This window comes from Epinephelus lanceolatus, chromosome 10, assembly GCF_041903045.1.
Source record: "Epinephelus lanceolatus isolate andai-2023 chromosome 10, ASM4190304v1, whole genome shotgun sequence".
In the NCBI taxonomy this organism is placed as follows: Eukaryota; Metazoa; Chordata; class Actinopteri; order Perciformes; family Serranidae; genus Epinephelus; species Epinephelus lanceolatus.
This window is the reverse complement of record NC_135743.1, coordinates 43,651,547-43,658,505: the sequence shown is the minus strand read 5'-3', so window position 1 is coordinate 43,658,505 and position 6,959 is coordinate 43,651,547. Positions and strand designations below refer to the sequence as shown.

The 6,959-nt window shown below is 38.0% G+C and overlaps 1 long non-coding RNA gene across 1 annotated transcript; it reads right to left on the bottom strand.

Moving 5' to 3' along the window:
* Nucleotides 1–6,148: 6,148 nt before the first annotated feature.
* Nucleotides 6,149–6,528, bottom strand: LOC144464435 (uncharacterized). Its single transcript, XR_013492131.1, has 2 exons — nucleotides 6,393–6,528; nucleotides 6,149–6,309 (listed from the first exon to the last, which is right to left on the bottom strand). It is a non-coding gene; the product is annotated as an uncharacterized LOC144464435 (long non-coding RNA).
* Nucleotides 6,529–6,959: the final 431 nt, after the last annotated feature.

Here is a 6,959-nt window from a genome sequence, read left to right as displayed (position 1 = left end):
ATGTAATAATTTCCTACAAATGTAATAGTTATTACGTTTGCGGAAAATTGTGTGTTACGTTTGTAGTAGGCAGCTGCTATTACATTTGTGGGAAATTTATTGCATTTGCGGGATTATTACATTCAAAGCTGCAGATTTGTATTACGTTTGTGGTTTATTACGTTTGTGGGCTGTTATTACGTTTGCGGGTAACATATGTTATTATCATTTATCATCAAATTAGCCTACTTTGTAGTTAGACAACCACACCGAGTCATTTTTGACCCACTCATGCATCTAAGGGTTAATGTGGTAACTGTTAAACTGTTGTAGCATTGTAACTACCACCACTGGATTCCTTGACCCTGAAAATGTAGGTTTAGCAGTTAAAATCAATGTTCCAACTTATTTAGAAGTCTAGATATTACAAAACGTACATTTTACAGTGGCCATTTTGTACATTCCAATATGGCCGCCATATAGACATCTGGGCAAATGCAAACATTGATTTTCTGAATCCTTATACAATAACCTTTCCAAAAATGTATAGTTTTGCAAATCTCAAAAAAAATCCCACAAAAGTTGAAATCTACACATAATGAACCTGACTATAATATTAACAATTTGAAAATACGTTGCAAATCAATAATAGGCTAGTATAAAATCAGAGATACATACCACAAAGGGGAGAACGGTTTCCACACAGCATGGAGGAGAGGAGAAGAGGCACACGGCCGTTGCGCACTGCCAACTGCTGACCAGAAACCAAGAAAGAAAGACAGTTTCCTTAAGTAGAGACCAGGTAGACACTGGCACAATTTAAATTAACTACCTCAGCCTACCTCACAACACTGAGCTGTGTGACACCAGAGCTTGGATCAGGAAGCCGTAACTCCGGTCTGCATTCAAGGCCAAGGGAGGAAAAGGCAGCCACACTGCAGAGCGAGGACACCAGCAGGTATAACACCAATTTACGCACGCAATGAATGTGCCACACCAGAGACTCTACGAGTGCCTACCTTAAGCTTGTAGCAGGACCAGCACACCAAAAAGCCACAGAAGGCACACCAGCCACACCAAACTTAGTCCAGGCATTATATGACATGACCTTGGACAAATTGCAAGAGAAACGCTTGTTTTAGTCTCATGAATATATTAGTTATAACATATCAAAAGTCCCCAGAAATCCCAGTTGGGGAAAGTATTGAAAAATGCTGAAACAGGTGATGCCACAATTTCCCTGACGCCCATGTTAAAAAAATGATTTATGCATGTTTTCTTGTCTGATGTCCACACAAAAGTTTCATTGCTGTCTACAATCAACCAGAAACTCTGCTGGATGCAGCACATTCTTAACTGTAACTGCGGCTCAGACCACAGTTGAGTCCCAGTGTGTGCACTCACATCCTCTTCATCCATGCCATAGCTGGGTGTGACACTACGTCCCGCCTTCATGGCATTGGTAAAGGAGTTCCCCTCAAGACGTTCAGAACCAGCAGTGACTTCTGTGACCAAGCTAAAGCATTTGCAGCAGCCTGAGGTGCACATGCAAGAAGTCTAACATTGAGTGCTCTGTTGCATGCAGCAACTGTAAAGGATAGGTTGTGCAAACTCATGTCAGGCACCATGTAATGACTTTGATGATAATGAAGATGAGCCAGGCAGCGATGGCTAAGAGGAGGCACGCTGTAAGTTTTCTTAAAGTTTACATGTTCTCATTCCTGTCCTTGTCTAGTTTTGAGATGTATTGCTATAATGTATTGTTTTGTTGCATAGTTTGTCCCTGTCCTTGTATTGTGTTGTATTGCTGTATTTTATGGTTGTATTGTTTGCTGTCCCTGTCCTGTATTGTGTGGCATTGTGGTATTATATGTGAAAGATGCACTGCAGTGCCCACAATGCCTTGTGTCTCATGAAACTGTGTGAAAACTACATTTTGCTACTTTAGTTTCTTATTACGTCCTTTCCTCTATCTGTGTCTTTCGGAGGCCTTGTTCACATACTGGAATAAAGCTTTGCCTGTCAAGCTCATGGACTTCTTCACACATATAGAGCAAGTTTTGTACTAGTAGAAAACCCTGAATATTGAAATATAAAAAGTTTTTTAAAAAGTGATTTCTCAGATGTGCTATCTATAGCTACTATTGTTGTCTTTTTGCCTTGCAGTTTGTCTAAAAAAAAAGAAAAAAGTCATGTTTATGTTTAAGTAAGTTACTGTAAGTTTATGTTCATAAGTGCTTACATTTATGTTGATTAGTGCCAATTTAGCAGTCACACATAAAGTAATGTAAAACTACTATCTTAAGTTATATTTGAATACATTTGTTTTAAATTTGTTAATCAATAACATTTATATGCATTACTAACAAACTCATGTTGCTTTGAGTGATTCTTTTCTGATGTCAGATTTTCTTTTGCTATTTGTGTGAGGTTCACCCCCCTTTCCCCTCACAAATGCCTATAATATTATGAATTTCCTTCTGCACATACATTGCAATTCATGGCTGATTGTGGACAGTACTGAACCTTTTGTGTGAACATCAGACAAGAAAACATGCATAAATCTTTTTTTAGTTGCGACCCGCAGCTCTAAAGCTCACTCTGTCGGTCGGTCGGTTGGGCCACAAAGCTTTTCGTGAGTAACTCAAAAAGTCCTTGACCAAAAATGCTCAAAATTTGCACACTGCAACTAGAGACCATGAGTAACTATGACAGAAAGAATGACCATGATTCGTCCATAAATGGCGCTACAGTACAGTATTTTCAACACCTTCCCCCACTGGGATTTCTGGGGACTTTTGATATGTTATAACTAACATATCTATGAGACTAAAACAGTTGAAAGAGTTTCTGTTGCAATTTGTCCGAGGTTCACCCCCTTTATCTCACAAATGCCTGGACTAACTGGACCCAGACCGCACAAACACCAGACTCTGGTAAAGGTTAGGCAGAGGAACCAGAGCAGTATTGACACACCTAGATATAAAGGTGGGTGGCACCGCCCCGCAATCAGTTTGAAAGCAATCCGTTGCCAGTTGAGTGAGGTGGAAAAAAGGAGAGGAGGGGGAGGGAAACTCAACCTGCCACACAAGCATACATTTTGGGGTGCAATGTACAAATTATGAACAGGTAGAGCATTTATTGCTTATAATAATGAGTCATTTTGTTTTTGAATAGACTAAACAATACAGAGTGTTTCATTTTTTTGAGCCAGGGCTGTTTCTTCTAAGTATCAGCACCATCTTCCCTCAATATGTCTTTAAATATACTTTTCATTAATAGTAACTGGTAAAGTGATTGTTTCCAGTGCTGATTTGAGTGAATGGAGGAGGAGAAAGGAGTAAAGGCAGAGGGAGATGGAAGAAGAGGCGGAGGAGAGAGACCTTTACTCTGGAGCGCAGACCAGGCCAGACCAAGCCAGACCAGGCTCATCTTCTATGGGTTGCTAGGAAACCAGCAAAGCACCTAATGTAATTTATTTAATTCAGCCTCTTGCCTCCTTTCTGTCTCTTTCTCTTCCTGTGTTTGTCTTGCTTGCTCACTTTCTATCTCTGTGCTGCTTTCCCTATCTGTCATTATCTTTATCACCCTCCAAGGCGCTTATCTCCCTCCCTTCCTCTCCTCAGTCTTTTTTTCTGTTCTCCCTCTCTCTAGCTGGCACTACCCAGCTGCATGTGTATATGTGTGGATATATCTTTCTCTCATTCCTATCCTCCCTCCATCTCAGACCTTAGACAGTGTATCCTGTCAGGCTGTGTGGCGGTGCCACCCCCATATCATTCACACCGAGCTGTAACTACTGCCCTCAGACAGGCCAGTCCTTCTGTGACTTACTAAGCACAACAAACAAACAAGTAAACACACACACAAAACTGCAATACCATTTAGGCCTAGACTGTGACTTTGTCTGGCTTTGCTTGTCTGGATTCATGTATGTTGATGCATCAGCCATTCACTACAAAGCTCTCAGCTCTGCTCACTGCCTGAATTATTCAACATTGCATTGCTATCTACAACCCGATCAATAATCATTTACATTTGAAATCATCAATAAGGAGGAGGTAAACACAGGGTTGGGGAGTAACAGAAAATAAGAAACTTTTTTTTTTTTTTTGGTTAAACATTAACATAATCCAAACAAGACAAATATCATGAAACGGCACAAAAATAAAACAAAGCCACTCCAAAACAATACAACAATTAAAACGAGAACACAACAAAACTTCACAAACATACAAAACGTAAACCAAAGACAAACAAATAAATAGAAAAATCTCATCCTTCTTCTAGACTTGGCCTTAATGAATTCCATCTTTTATCATAATCATTCCTTGTTCCCTGTCTGTTAGCAATAATACCTTCCAGCATAAAATAATGTTTTAAGAAAGCAAGAAAAGTGGGAAGAGTCAGTCTTTCTTTTCCTTTGCTTTCAAAAATAAATCTCTTGCCTAACAAAATAAGTGTTTACAATGCTAGGACATCTATTTCCCAGTGCACCAACTATTATTGTTTGAGGGCACATAGCTAACATAATTGAGTGCAAAGCGAGCCATTTCTTAATGTTTATCCAAAAGCTCGCTACATGAGGACAAAACCAAAATAAATGCAAAATATCTTCGGCTTCAGATTTGCAAAAGCGACAATTTTCATACTCTTCCATATTCCAAATAAAAATAGTTTTACTTGTAGGCAATATTTTGTACAAAATTTTCAACTGAAAGTATTGTGATTTAGTGTCTAGAATAGATTTATAAGTTAAGTTGTACACAAGTCCCCATGGCAACGGGGTATTGAATATCTATGGAGTTAGATTTGTGTCTTTATTACATGCGAGAAGATAAATGATATGAGAGAAAAAAAAAGTTTGAGAGAAAAAAATATTTGAGAGAAAAAGTTTTCACACTGATAGCAAAAAATAATAATATTTGAGACTAAAAAAAGTTTTGAGAGAAAGTATTTTGTCAGAATATAAAAAAATAATTTGAGATTTAAAAAATGATTTCCGAGAAAAAAAACCTCTCAAAAAACTTTTTTTTACTCTCCAATATTATTTTTTTGCTATCAGTGTGAAAACATTTTCTCTCAAAAAAATTGTTTCTCTCAAAACATTTTTCTTCTCTCTCTCAAAACCTAAGTCTTTGCTCTCGTGTCAGGATTTTGCTTTCGCTGCAAAAATAATGTCATGGGCGGGGCCACGTTCCTATTGGCTAGTCTCAATTGAATTGACAGCTGGGTGAGGATCGTCTTGGGAGTCGAATTCAACTGAATCATTCATCATCTGTGTCATCATCTTACCCAAACATTGGAGTCTCCGCTCCCAAATAATGCAGCACATCTATGCCGGTGAATCCACCATGGTGGATGAATGATTCAGTTGAATTCGACTCCCAAGACGATCCTCACCCAGCTGTCAATTCAATTGAGACTAGCCAATAGGAACGTGGCCCCGCCCATGACATGAAGAAAAATGTTTTGAGAGAAACAATTTTTTTGAGAGAAAATGTTTCACACTGATAGCAAAAAAATAATATTGGAGAGTAAAAAAAAGTTTTGAGTTTTTTTTTTCTCTGAAATCATTTTTTAAATCTCAAATTATTTGTTTATCTTCTATGACAAAATACTTTCTCTCAAAACTTTTTTTAGTCTCACATATTATTATTTTTTGCTATCAGTGTGAAAAAAAAGGTTCTCAAATATTTTTTTTCTCTCATATCATTTATTTTCTTGCATGTAATAAAGACACAAATCTAACTCCATAATATCCCCTCCCAGTACACTTGAAGTTTAAGTGGTTTATCATTTAAATCATATGCCTGCAAGAAAAAGTTATACAAAAGAATTTTTTTCTTTTAAGCCAAAAACAATTTTTTATGCAAGGTTTACACACTAACAATTTATTTACCGCGTTTTTCATTTTTCTCTTCCAGTCTGAAGGCACTGCAGCTACTAATTGATAGTATCTAAATTCTGAACAGAAAAACCCATAAGTTTCACAAAATAATTTATAAGAATAAATGTCACCATTCAAATCAATTATATCGTTTATAAAAATAATACCTTTTTGAACAAATTGTTCCCAAAAAATAGGTAATCTGTTAATTAATATACTAGAATAATCTGTTGTTGTTACGGGGCGGCAGCAAGGACCCAAGTGCGGACAGACAGTGAAACAGTTTGAGTCCAAAAGGTTTATTTTAGCTCTCTGGGTGAGGGGGTCTGGGTCCAGAGCGTCTGAGGAGGGGGCAGGCTGAGTGGGGAGTAGGCTGGAGCGTCCGAGGTGAGGGCAGGTGGAGCAGAGCGGACCGGAGAGCAGAGCAGGCTGGTTGGATACTGGAAACACAGGAAAACAGGATTACAGACAAAGTTTTAAGTCAGGGATTCAACTAGAGGCTAGAGTCGAGCTGTATACTGACTTAACAGTGGCTACGATCTGGCAGCGTGGATGTGGCAGGGCTGAGTACAAGTAGGCAGTTGATTGCAGAATGAGATGCGGCTGGTGGTGCTCTGCTCAGTCTCCGGCACACCTGTAACCACTCTGCTCACCACACCCACACACACACACACACACACACACACTCAAGCAGCAGATGTAACAGTTGTAAAATGGCATCAACAGAATCTGGTGGGAAATACTGAAAATGCAACCATGCTTGTATCATGTCTATAAAAAAGGGTGATAAATTAGAGAGGATTTTTTGTATACATTGAAAATGGATTTTTGCAATCTGACCAAATGGAAAAAGTTTATACTTAAATACTGGATGAGTGTTACAAATAAGTTGTGAGGAGCTCCAATTGGGATTCCAATATATTTTCTGTGACCATGATGCTTTTAAAGACAGGTTTAATGCTTTAAGATTAATTAACTTTACTCCTCCTTCATTCAAGCCAATATATAAATATTTACGCTTGATTTTTTATGGTTTATTATTCCATATAAAATTAAGGACTATTTGATTATATCTTTTATAAAAAAAAAA